General features: G+C 42.1%; 1 long non-coding RNA gene across 3 annotated transcripts in view; it reads left to right on the plus strand.

Moving 5' to 3' along the window:
• The window catches only part of LOC137339941 (uncharacterized), a 192,083-nt gene that overhangs the window by 147,430 nt on the left and 31,090 nt on the right, over window positions 1-13,563 (plus strand). Inside the window, exon 3 of one of the 3 annotated variants that reach the window (XR_010966650.1) lies at window positions 6,750-6,923. This is a non-coding gene — a long non-coding RNA (uncharacterized lncRNA). Of the gene's footprint in view, window positions 1-6,166; window positions 6,706-6,749; window positions 7,023-13,563 lie in introns of those variants that run through there. The other 2 variants (XR_010966646.1, XR_010966663.1) reach the window with 2 other exon arrangements.

The following is a 13,563-nucleotide window of genomic DNA, read 5'->3' on the forward strand; positions in this document are numbered from 1 at the left end:
GTTATTCAATAATCTTGAAATACTGTCTGGGTAGACCTATGAGTAGGGATGCTGCATCTTTAAAGATGACAGTAATATAAACACTCTGATGTAGGGAAGTTATCTTCAAACCATAGGCCCTAGTCAACTAATCCTTGTACCAACTATTTATAACTCTTGACATTTGTTACATATTATAAATGATGTAATTATACATTCTTTTAAAAAGACATCAACAGATGTTAGTAATCATACAGGCCCTGCATCTCTGTTGGGTAAGTAGCAACAGAATTTTTCTGGCAGGACTCTCAAATCACTTTGAATTAATTCAAGATGAGACTTAATATGCATAGCAAACTCTTAGAAACACAAAGGTGTAAGGGATATTTCAGAAAAGGCACTCAGTGAATATCTGTCTACAGACATTTAAAACAACGCACACTGCCCCAGCACAGGATCTGATGGCTACAGAACTGCTCTCTCATATCATTATTCCTGTGCCCCAAAATTTGATCAAGGTCCTGGGAGCTGAATAGTCCCATTTTGTGTAATCAGGTTCCTGTTAAACTTGATTGCTGAATTATTTTAAATTAAAAACACATGTTTAGAATTGATTCTCTGTCTATTATTTCAAACTGGTGACATTAAGAGATCTGAGTGGGGAAACTATCTGTCTCTGCTACCATTCTGAGTGCAGTCTTTATTCATAAAAGGTTGAGACAAATGAACCTGTAATGTATAGAAATAACATTGAGAGAAGTAACAATGATCCATGTTAAGATTTTATAATGCAAGATAGTGACAGTATACTGTGCAAGTAAGTGTCCTGAAAACACTTTAATTTCTATCATTTAATGTTAATCATATTGAGTGCTTCATCATAATCCTGATATTACACTCTTCCTGGTAACATGATGTAAAGATTGATGGTTATTTAATTTAAACTATGATCACAAAAGCCAAAGAAAATAAGTACAAAATAGGCAAGCCTCAAGTCAGATTACACATTAGAAGAATTTTGTTCTTTTTCTGCATAGTCTAATAGAAATGTGGAATAATCTGCCATCAGAAGAGTTAATTCTGTGTTAAACAACTCAGTTAAAATAGAATTGGATATATATCCTGTTAAGAACTGGAAGGAAGGTTACGAGGATAAGTATAGGCAGTAGACAGATAGTAATCTATCAAACACTATGGGGGTGACTTTCTGCATGGGTTCTCCCATTACAGTGGACAATCAGGAGAATCCTTGTGGAAATTCACCCCCTATGGCTTCAGTCCTTTTGGGGCCATGGGAATGTTAGCTGTGGAATGCGACCAGAGTTGAATAATCTGAAGGGTAATTTTAGACTTGTATCCTGCTGTTCTCAGTTGATTACCTTTGGGGCTCAAATGAAAAATTCACGCTTTTATCTTGGTGGAAGTATTACCTGTGTATATTGACCTCCCTCAGGACAATAGGACGCAGAGACCGTGACAGGGCAAAATGAACATGGCTTGTTGGAGGGCTAGTCACGATGAGTGGAATCATCTTTTCTCTTTTCACTCATGTTCTTAAACTTAGCTCACAAGTTTGCGATGTTATCTGAACCTGTCAATTGAGTTACAGCATTGTAAAACACACCCATTCATCTACAAGTCGATATCTAAGTATATGCAAAATAATTGGCATAATCAAAGATTAACGTTCTAGCATTACAGATTGATCACTTATTGAGAAATTTATAAACAATATCTTGCAATCATCTTAAACATACACAAGGTATCCATTATTCCAAGTAGTAGCACATAGCTAATTTTATTACATAGTTACAAATTAGAGGTTACTTTTTGTGATTATGCCTAAGGTTTTTTGGCAGATTAAAATAAAAGCATCTGTTGATTACATACCAAGACTACAGTGACCAGGGATTTTTCTTATATATTTGCAGCCAAATAAAACTCTTTTGGGAAATCAGTACAAATTTCGGACACAACTGCTAGTAAAAGACAGTCCGCTGCCTGCAATAACAGCCTCCTTCAGAGAATATGATGAAGACAGTATAAACTTTTATAGGTAGTGAGCCTTTCAGGCTAAGCACCTTTGGGGCATGTATTTGGGTGTCAGAAATTTGGACAAGGGTATAACAATGAAGTTACCAATTTCCAACAATTGTTTCCAGCATCAGAAACAGGTTGGCAAAGATGTTTCTACCATCAGCCTGTCAGATGAAGAACAGGACAAATGGGTGGTAAGAGAACACAGGCGCAGTGCTCTCAGGAGAAACACAAAACTCGAGAAGAAGGATCACAGGGTCATAATATCGTACCTGAGATTGGCTGAGGAGTGGTGTCAGAGGAGATTAAGACCCGCCAGAGATGCAAGTACTATACTATGTGAAATGGTAGCAGATGACACCCAACTCCTCCATCACCATCTCTGATTATGTCCTCTCTCACATAGACCCATGAGAGGTGAGGGCACAGTGATATACAGTCAGGTGGAAGTCCTCAACATTAGCTTTGGAGAACATGTAATCTCGTGGTTTCAGGTTAAACAAAGTTAAGGAAACCTCCTGCTGATCACTATTACTGCCTCCCCACCCCACCCCCCCAAACAAACTAATCACATTCACATTAATTAGAGGAAACTCTGAGGGAAGAAAAGGTGCAGAATGTACAGATCGGGGTGGGGGGAGAGAAGATTTCAATGTCCACCTCCAAGAGTAGCTTGGTAGCACTACCAGGGATCAAGTTTGCTGAGTCCTGAAGGGCATACATTAGATAGTGAGAGAGCCAATATGAGGAAGTAACTAACTTGATGATGTCCTCATCAACCTACCTGTCGCAGACCTGTCTGTCCAAGATAGCACTGGTAGAAGTGACCACCACATAGTCCTTGCAAAGACAAAGTCTCATCTGAGGACATCCTCCATTGTGTAATGTGGCACTACTACTGTGCTAAGTGGAACAGACTAAGGACAGAGCCAGCAGCCCAAAGTTGGGCATCCAAGAGGTGCTGTGGGCCATCAGCAGGAACAGAATTGTATATCACCACAATCTGTAACCATGGCCCATTAAGATAGGAGATCAACCCTGGTTCAATAAGGAGTGTAGAAAGGCGTGTGAGGAGCAGCACCTCTTAGAATTCTATCTTAGAGTGAGGTACAAAGCTATTGCAGCTGTAAAACAGGAACACCTGCACACTAAACACTGCAGGCTATCAAGAGAGCTAAGTAACCCCACAACCAACCGCTCAGATCAAAGCTCTGTAGCCATACCACATCTAGTTGAAAATGGTAGTGGGAAACCAGAAAAGTAATAGGAGGAGGAGGAGGTTCCATGAACATCCCCATCCTCAATAAAGGTGGAGCCCATTACATGAGTGTTTGCAAGTATCTTCAGCCAAAATTGCTTATGGACGATACTGCTTGGCCTCCTCCCAGGGTTCCCATCATCATGGATTTCAGGGTCCAACCAATTCGGTTCATTCAGAAGTGGCAGAATACACTGGACACAGCAAAGGCTATGGGCCCTGACAACATTCTATTTGCAGTGGTGAAGACGTGTGTACCAGAGTTTGCTGCTTCCTGGCTAAGCAATGACACTGGCATTTTCCCAAAAGTGTCAAAGATTGCCTAGCTATGTTTCAGTCTATCAAAAAACAGGATCAATTTAACCCAGGCAATACTGCTGTATCAGCTCCTCCCAATCATCTGTCAAGTGATGGAAGGTGTCGTCAATAGTGCCATCAAGCGATACCTTCTCAACAATAACCTGTTCACTGATGCTCAGTTTGGGTTCTGTTCTGCTCTGCCAAACCTCCTCAGCTCTGGACCTCATCACAGCCTTGATCCAGATATGGGCACAAGAGCTGAATGCCAGAGAGAGGCGAGAGTAGCTGCCCTAGACATGAAGGCAGCATTCAACTAAATATGGCACCAAGGAGGCCTGGCAAAACCGAAGTAATTGGGGGACAAAAGGAAACTCATCCAGTGGTTGAAATATACCTGACAGAAAGGAAAATAGTGATGGTTGTTGGAGGCTAGCCATCACAGTTCCAAGACATCACTGCAGAATTTCAGGCCAACCATTTTAATCCCATCAAGCACCCTCACTCCATCATAAGATCAGGAGTGGGACTATTCAATGGTGATTCCATACTGGTCAGCTACATTCACCATGTTTGCAATACCAAACAGCCCATACCAGCCTACAGCAGGACTTGGACAATATTTAGCCTTGGTCTGACAAGGAGTAGGTAACATTTGTTCCACATAAGTACCAAGTAATGACCATCTTAAACAAGAGAAAGCCCAAGCATCTCCCTTGACCTTCAATGGCTACTTTCAAGTAACAATATTTTTCCAGAAGGTCTTCATTGGACTTGTTTTGAATGTATTCGAGATTGTCTCAAACCTTGTTGACTAAGCGTCCACGATTGATCGGGTTATGAGATGCCTGTCTCCAAATACTATCGATGTTTATAAACATGTGGTATGGGATGCGTTACTACCTTGTTGTGGAATGTAAGGAATCAGCAGATGGTGTTTGACATACTGAGAAATTGATTGACATGAACACAAAGGAAGTTTGGGATGCAGCAGGTTTTATTGTGTGATTATTGGTATGTAGGTAGGAGTGTAAAACGTATTTGTTAGAATATTCTCAGAGCGACTGGATAACTCAATATCTTATCGCAGGGTCGGGTTTGATCACCTCGGGAAACTTTGCGCTGTAGAGCTTTTGCCAGGTAGTACTCCATCATCATATAATTGTACTTATAACTTATACTATTGTATATTAACATCTTTTACTACTTAATATAACTTCTTAATAAATCTATTATACATTGGAACAGAAGCTTAACTGGACCGGTCGTAACAATACAGTGGCTACATGAGCAGAGCAGCAGGTACTCTGTGATGAGTGATTCATCTCCTGTCCTCTCAAAGTTCAAGTGCAACTGCAGTGACACTCTAAAATCTTGACGCCATCCGGGACAGAACAGTTTGCTTGATTGGTGCTCCTGTCACCAAGCTCAATGTCCACTTCTCCATCACCAGCACACCATAGCTGTAGAATGTACAATCTACAGAATGCACTACAGCAACTCACCAGGGTTACTTAGACAGTATCTCCTTCCACTGTGACCTCTACCACCGAGAAAATAAAAGTAGCAATATCATGGGAACGCTTTCACCTCCAAGTTCCTCTCGTAGTCACACACCATCCTGACTTGGACATATATCGGCATACCTTCATTGCTGATAACATAACATAAGACAGACAGACACTTAGTGGAGGCACAGGTAGCTACACCATTTAAATTTCTGTCACATCTTCAAGACTTTCCAAGGCAGATAATTTTACAATAGTTTATTCTGCTGCCTTCAACACATTGATCTGGTGTGACTAGGCATTGGTAAAACATGTTCTTGTTGACTTTTTTCAGCTAAGGCTCTGAAATTTCCAATCAGCACATCTGTATTGGTGAATATTTGTTTGTTATAGGGATCAAGGGGCTCAGTTGCTGCTTGTTAAGGTGCTAAACTGTGATAATTGCGTGTCAGCTTTGATTTGTTCCATAATGTTTGTAAAACAGCTGAGAACACAGGGATACTGAAAGAAAACTTAAGTGTTCCCTTATGTTCATTTATTCTTTCCACTGTATGATACGCAGCTCTGCCAGAGACCCTAATGAATGATGCCCAGAAGTTAACCCCCATTATCAAAGAATAAACCCTCATTGTTGTTAGTATTTCTTTTGAAATCGCTTTTTGGAACTTGGACATGAACGAATGTTTATCTTGCATCTTTTTCTCCAATCTTTTAAATACCTTTCTAAAACTAGTCAATTTTATAGTACGTTGCTATTTTTACCTCAAATTTAATATAATTGATATAATTTGATGTAATTGTGTTTCTGCCTTTCTTCATTATTGAATCTTTTAGTATACTCGCCCTGAAATAGATAATTTCTAAAGATTTCCTAATTTCTTTTCATGTTATTAAGTGTGCATACTGTATGGAAACAGTAGTAATCATAATGTTGCATCAGCCTTGCACGTAGAACATCAGCCTTACTATAATAGTAACAAGATAACCCCATGAGAGCAATAGACATCATTTTACAGTTCCAAGTATATCAAACATGAGTGCCACTGAATTTTAATATTTTTGTAATTTCTTTTTTATCTTTTCACAGAAACTAATTCCTTTGGAGAGATACAAAATAACTTGCTGGTAACATAAAATAAGAAGACAAACATTTAGTGGAGGCACAGGCAGATGCACCATATAAAACTGAGAGTCTGAGGGTCCTAAATTCCATATCACCCCAAAGCGGGAGCGATTCCAGCAACAAGCAGCGGTGGCACACTGGAACGGAGAGGCCCAAGGACCAAAGTGAACTCATCCTCGGGCCTCATTATAATAAATCAGGCAAGCTAAAGGTGTCAATGAGGTGCCCCGATGCAGCTTACCTATCAGGGCCTTACAAATTTCGTCTTATGCCGAGGCCCAGTGATAAGTCCGGGAAGAGAAGGTCGGCAATCAGTAAGGGGGTTGAGGGCAGGTTGGTAGCGGCCCACAGTAGTTCTGTGGAGACAGGATGAGCACTTCTGTTCCTTTCGATTCAACAAAATACTGAAAATTTTCCACGTTTTTGGGCCTTTTTTGAGCGCTCTTCAGTGGTCCCTTTAAGGAAGTTCCAACTAGGGCAAACAAATTTAGGAGTCCTAAATAATAATAATGTTGTTATTGAAATGAGGCTCCTGCGTTCATTTTAGACCCAGCCTCACTGCTGAGAGCGACCTGGAGAGAAGCCACTGCCAGTAAGAGACTCCATCGGCAGTGCTGCAACAAGGGGCCTGTTGATGCAGATAATGACCTGGAGAGAAGTCCCCACAGGAGAGGCCCTCCGAGGAAGAAAGCTGCCATCACTGCTGCAAAGAACTGTTGGAGTTAAGTGCAAAGATGGAAAATTATTCCGTATTTGTGGCTTTTACTTTGCTGAAAATAATCTATATATTATTAAAATTGGTTATGTCCAGTCATCTTTCCATTCAGAAGTCCTATATCAACAATGCCTGTGAGGTTTTGAGTTAATTGTGCCCCCATCTAGTGACGCCTGCCTGTTTTTAATTCAATTTTCCTATTAATTTGACTGCCTACCATGCTGCAGTTCTACACTTTGGCCACGAGGTAGCTCTGCAGAGATAAATTGCTTAGCTTTCTCTTCCCCACTCTGACGCATTTTGACCTTTAAACTGTTCAGGTAAGTTCATATTTAATTACTTCTTTATCAAAAGGTGATGGGACCAAAACTTCAAGGGTTGCATCAGGTCGCTGCCATTTCCAGAAGTTACCGTTAATGGTTAATGGTGGAACCTCCATCCACTTGGACACCCATGTCAGAGGGGGCGGGGCAACATGTGGGGGCTTTCAATGCTGGGAATTCCCATGCCCTCGGGTCTCAGCATAAAATTGTAGGCCAGTGTGTTGAGGGAGAAGAGACATGCCAGTCTCCATTCCACACAAGTGAGGGGGAGGAGAGTCCAGGCTAGGATCGTTGCCTCAACCTCAAAGGTGACAATCATTTTTTTTTAAAGTGGTAGTGGCCCAGGGCTCCCCAGGGGGCCAGGGACTCACCCATTCAGCCACATTAGGTGACCTCTTTTGCTGGGGGTGGCCCAGATGTTACCCCAAAGCACCAAAGGCCTACTTCTCATAGTTCCCCAAACTTCCACGGGATCTGCCATGGCGGCTGCAGGTAGGAGCATCCTGAAACTAATCTCTGGATGCTCTCGCCTGTGCATTTTCAGGCCTGTGGCCTGGTGCTCTATGGTTACCAAGCCCTCTTCGGCCTGCAGTCCTGCAAGTCCACTCCCCACTGTTCAGCCACTCCCTGGCCTGTTCCTACCCTCTACCCCTTGGCTGCCACTATTGGAGCCTCATCAATATCAATGCACTCAGACAGTTCTAGAGCCTATTTATGCTTTGCAACCTGATGTTATTTATTTTTAAAATTGAGAATCATTATCAGCCAGTCTCCCCTTCTGCATCTTTGACCTCCTCTTCCCCCCAACCGATCCCCTTTCCTCCCTCCCTTCTATCTTCTCTCCATCCTCCCCTTCCCCTCTCTTCCCTCTCCCTTCTCCCACTCCTTCCACTCCTCTCCAGTTTCCCTTCCCCTCTTCTTTACCTTCTCCCTGTTCGCTCTCCCTTCCTCTCCCCCTCGGCCTTTAATCCTAATCTACCTTCCCCTTTGGCCCCAACCTATAACTGTGCTTTACCTTCCCTTTGCACTCCCGGCATCTAACCCTCTTCCTCCTTCCTCCACTGGCCTGCACTCCCTTGCGTCATGTCAGTTGAAGGCTGTTGCACCACAGTAAAGTTGATAATGACCTTATAACATGACAAGCCTTGTAACAAAATCCCACATTAAATAGTTCATCTGTCTACCTAAATATTATAAGAAATGATTGATTAAAGTCATCATTGAACTTGAGTGACAATTCCCTTTGAAGGGTTAAATAGCTTGCACTAATATGAAAGATTTCAACAAACTGACTGACATATTTTGAACAGATATTACATCCTTTTTATTCTTAATATATAAGCAATTACACGTCTGTTATAAATAATTCTTTGCCTCACAAATAACTGTCAATCCCGTGTCATCAGGATGTTTTCTCATGCATTTTTAAGCAATCGGGCTTTACTGAAAAGCCGAGTCTGTCTTTCCAACTGTCATCTTTGAGCTCTCATGAGGCATATGACTTCCTGTTGATCCTTTTCATCACCTCAGAACAAAATGTTTTGAAAAATCGTCATAACTTTGCAATAAGTACATAGTTGCAAAATCTCTCTCACGTAATGAAGACTGATTGCTCCTGGCATAGATGTAGGAAAACCCAGAAATATTTGTGGTTTAATGTCAAGGTAATATAGGGGGCCAGTACTGCAATTATAGATCTGTCCTTTCACCTCTGGGACAAGGATTTGAACACAGCTCAGGCTGGTGGGATGAAAGTGTCCTCTCTCTAAATGAAATCAGAAGATTTTAATGCTGTAGTTGTGGGAGAAAGACTATGGCATAGAATTGACTAATTCAACAATAATTGATATTAAATTGGCATTTCCCTCAGAAAAGCATAGATAACTAATACGGGGAATATAAAATTCACACTACTGCAACATGGGTACATTTCTGAGCTTGGGACTGAGGCACATCGTTGTGGCTACTCTGCATTCAACTGTGTTATATCTGACCTCGATGTGCCTAAAGTGTGAAAGCATTCATTTCTCTGCATTGATTTATCTCCCCTTCAAGAACATAAAAGACATCTGCACACCAGGAAATCCCCAGGGAACTGTTCACTCTACTGCCATGTGAATATATAAAGTAGACCAACAGATCATTGCAAGAATTGGATTAAATTTGTGAAGAAACAATTGTCAGTTCTTTATGCCAATATCCCCCAAGATGGATACAAACACATTTGGCATGAGGAGTTTGGGATCAAGAAAGGACAAATAACAAACTGTCATACAGTGTTTTTGTAGTGTGCTAACTAAATATAATGAGGCCAAAATTCCCTTGGCGTTCCACCAGTTTCCTTCCATAACTCTGGCAAGAGACCAGTGGTACCCCTGGAAAACAGCACAAACTGTGTTTCTGACATTTCTGGGAGTTTCCTTTTTGAATTGAAAGAGCCAGAAGTTCTGTCAGGCTCTTACAAAGCAAATGGCGACAAGGGGGCAGAGTCAGGAGCAGGGACCCTATGTCAGGAGATCCCACTGCTCTAGCTCAGTCAGGACTTGGCCAAATATTTATATTGAGTAAATTGAGGCATATCAGCCTCCAGAAGGGTGAATGTGGGCTCCACTGTTGGGGTGCAGACCAGGGAAGTGACCCAAACAAAAGGATTCCTTTTGTTGACATTTTCTTAAAGATTGACCCACTTACACAGGGGACCGCAGAGACCATAGCCTGCATTGGGAGGGGGGGTGGGAGGGCAGGGTGGTTGACCTGGGCAACTCCCCTCTCAAGGGCAGGCATGTATCAGAATTTCCAACAGCTACTGGCAGAGGGGGGCGGAGGGGGGCGGGGGGGGGGGGGCGTTGGGGACATGCCTGAAGTGGCGTTTGGACCCACCTGTCCCATGTTAATGAGGTGCCGTCCTGCTGGCCCTGCAAATTCTGGCAGAAGCAACACTGTAGGCACAGGCTGGCGTGATCCCGGCATGACTGCCAGGATTGCACTTGTGGATTTTCAGTCCCACTGCCAGAGTTACAGCAGGGGAATGTAAGAACTCTTGAGGAATTTTGGCCCCATCTTATTACCAAAAGAAATTGAACCAATCCAATCTGTACAACTTCAAACTCCAACAATGATGCTCTCCTTTACCCAAGAGACTTTACTCAAATAAAAATCGTTGGACTATAACTTGGTGTTGTAAAATTGTTTACAATTACCCAAGAGAGAAATGGTTTATCATTATCACTGACGAGCTGCAAATCAATAGGCCTTTGGATTAAGCTTATTTTTAAAATGAGCCATATTTTGATCTGCTTAAGGAAGGCCCTACCTTGTGTTTTGTGATATCGATAAGAAGCAATCTTCACTGTTCTGTCAGTTAAGAGGTTGTACTAAAAATGGTTTGTTCAAACATACGGAATCTTCTGCTTAGCATTTCAGTCCATGAATTGAGAAAATACTCATACAACCCATGTGACCAGTAAGTATCTGACATATCTGATATATATCCAATATTGAATTTATTCAATGCACCTAAAGTAATAAGATAACCTAGATTATTTCTTTATTCCAGTAGTTCTACTGGAAATTCATAGATCCATTTCAGTCACCATCTTGAAAATTCCTTCAGCAAGGAAAAAGGCATCAAACTTATAGGTTCAACTCAATGCAAAGTGGATGATATTGCAGAACTGAGCCATATTGCTGGGATGAGCTTTTAGCTCTGTGCCTTGCTATGAAGGCAAATTGTAATCTTAGTTTTGGGACCCAGGTTAGTGAGATGCTCTGTTATGGTTCCAATCACCCCAGAAATTCTGCGGGATTCTTTGGCGGCACAACCCAGAGAGAAACAGAGTAAATGACTAAAAATGGCCATTTACGCCATTTCTCTGGGTTGTACAGTGGGAGACTGGGAGGACCTAGTAGAATTTCAAGGCCAATGAGTTCCTGCAGCAGGAATCTTCAAGATGGTAGCCACCCACATCAAGTGAGAGATGGCTTGAAGAGATATTAAGGTATCCATTACACTTGTAATAATCCCTTTTATAGCTAGATAAAAATATAATTGTAAGCCTTTATTAAAGTTAATTACATATACAAAGTACACAATTATAGATGAATTGCAGATATGCAGACTTGCACTAATTTTCAGCCAATATGTACATGAGTGGTGAAGCCACAAGTATACCCATTAGTCCAAAACAAGGAGCATTGTATATAACTGCAAGTTACCTGAGATAATTTATGTGTGTTAACCGTATTTGAAAGAAATATGCACAGCTGTTTTTCTACAAAATGGATTTGTTATTTGTTTTAGTTACAGAATGTTCCAGTTAATTGTGTCCCGTGTTCCCTTTTCCCTTGTGACCTATTAAGTGAATCATGTAGAAGTGTTTATGGGTTGCATCTGATTGCAATCGTAGCTAAACACTGTACAATCCCTAGCCATGATCTATATGAAGCCTGATGCAGTCAGCTGAGCACAATTAGAGAGTTGCTATAGGGTTTGAGTCTGTAGTTACTGTGGCTCAGAGCTGGGAGAATAAAGTGACTCTGGGAGGAATCATCATGGATGAGGGCGGTTAAGCACTTGTGTGGTAAATATGGGCAAATAGAGAATATGTATCACTGAGGCATAACTACAATATCGTCTGTAGTCCCCCATGATAATTTACTATTATTTGTAAATTAAGATGACAGCACACAAAATTATTTTACTAGCTGTTTATAAGCTGTATAAAAGCCCTTTTCACCTCATGTTACCGTGCAATATTACTGACATACCACAATTGCAAAAAAACGGCTAACTTGCAGAAAAGACTAAGAAAACTACTGACCATTTGGATCTGATAGCCACTGACATATGTAATCTACAGCTTCAAAGCCACAAGGAAATCCAACAGTGGCATATGGGTGCTACTGGGTTGTAACCTGCACCGTTCATGACATTGGGAAATGGCTGCATCTCCCTCTTTAAGTATAAGTGCACCCATCACTTCCTCAATATAACTGAATTTTAGACTGTACAAACATTCTCTGGAAAAGGCCTGTGGTTGGGGAACTGCTCCCAGCAACTATTTTAATTGCTATCAGTCTGGCTGCAGAAATCAGTGATAGACATTCAGGTTTTAACTGAATATGTAGCAGATGTCAGAGTGTGCATCTTTGGTGAGGCAAAAGTCCTGCACACATTGTTGCTTAATCAATAGCAGTTAATTAGTCCCTGGCAAGTAGATATTTCCAGCAGCATTTCTCCTTGTCCTTCATGTTCTCCTATTCCTTTAACTTGCATCTTTCTCTAGTTTCTCTCCTATCTCCCCTCATGCCCTCTCCGAGCTCATCTTGACCAAGAAACCCACCTCCTGCTCCCTCGACCCTAATCCCAGTAAACTGCTGACCACCCAACTTCCCTTTCTGGCCCCCGGATATTGTTAACCTCTCCTCAGGTACTGTCCCTCTCCCCTTCAAATCTGCCATCATCACCCCCTCCTCAAAAAAACCACCCTTGACCCCTTTGTCCTTGCAAATTACCACCCCATCTCCAACCTCCCTTTCCTCTCCAAAGTCCTTGAACGTGTTGTTGCTTCCCAAATCCGCGCCCATCTTTCCCGCAACTCCATATTTAAATCCCTCAGTTTACCGTGGTAAACTATCCCTCCTCATCCTCTCGACCTGTCATGGTTAACCACACCATCCTCCTCCAATGCCTCTCCTCCGTCGTTCAGCTGGGTGGGACTGCACTCACCTGGTTCCATTCTTATTTATCGAGCCTTAGCCAGAGAATCACCTGAAATGGCTTCTCTTCCCGCTCCCGCACTGTTACCTCTGGAATCCCCCAAGGATCTATCCTTGGGCCCCTCCTATTTCTCATCTACATGCTGCCCCTCGGTGACATCATCCGAAAACACAACATACACTGACAACATCCAACTCTACCTCACCACCACCTCTTTCGATCCCCCCACCGTCTCTTATTTGTCACACTGCTTGTCCGACATGAGCAAAAATTTCCTCCAACTAAATATTGGGAAGATTGAAGACATCGGGGCTGAGTTGGGCTGCGTAGCACCCCTTGTGAAGGCACTACACACACTCCTAAACTCAGAAAAACGGAAAACCGCGATCGGAATGCGTGCGCACACTTCCAGCATGACGTGCGCAGGTCGCCATCTTGGTAAAGGTGACTGAACACACGCAGATGACAAACGTCGGTAGCATGTAAAGTATGGAGAATATGCGATAGTGCAATGCTGATTTAAAGGGTCAGATGCGATTTTGGAACTCCATGCTCCAGCCAACCTTGCATAGCTGAACAGGTCTTAAGCAGCATGGAGGACCCC

Source organism: Heptranchias perlo, chromosome 2, assembly GCF_035084215.1.
Source record: "Heptranchias perlo isolate sHepPer1 chromosome 2, sHepPer1.hap1, whole genome shotgun sequence".
Lineage (NCBI taxonomy): Eukaryota > Metazoa > Chordata > Chondrichthyes > Hexanchiformes > Hexanchidae > Heptranchias > Heptranchias perlo.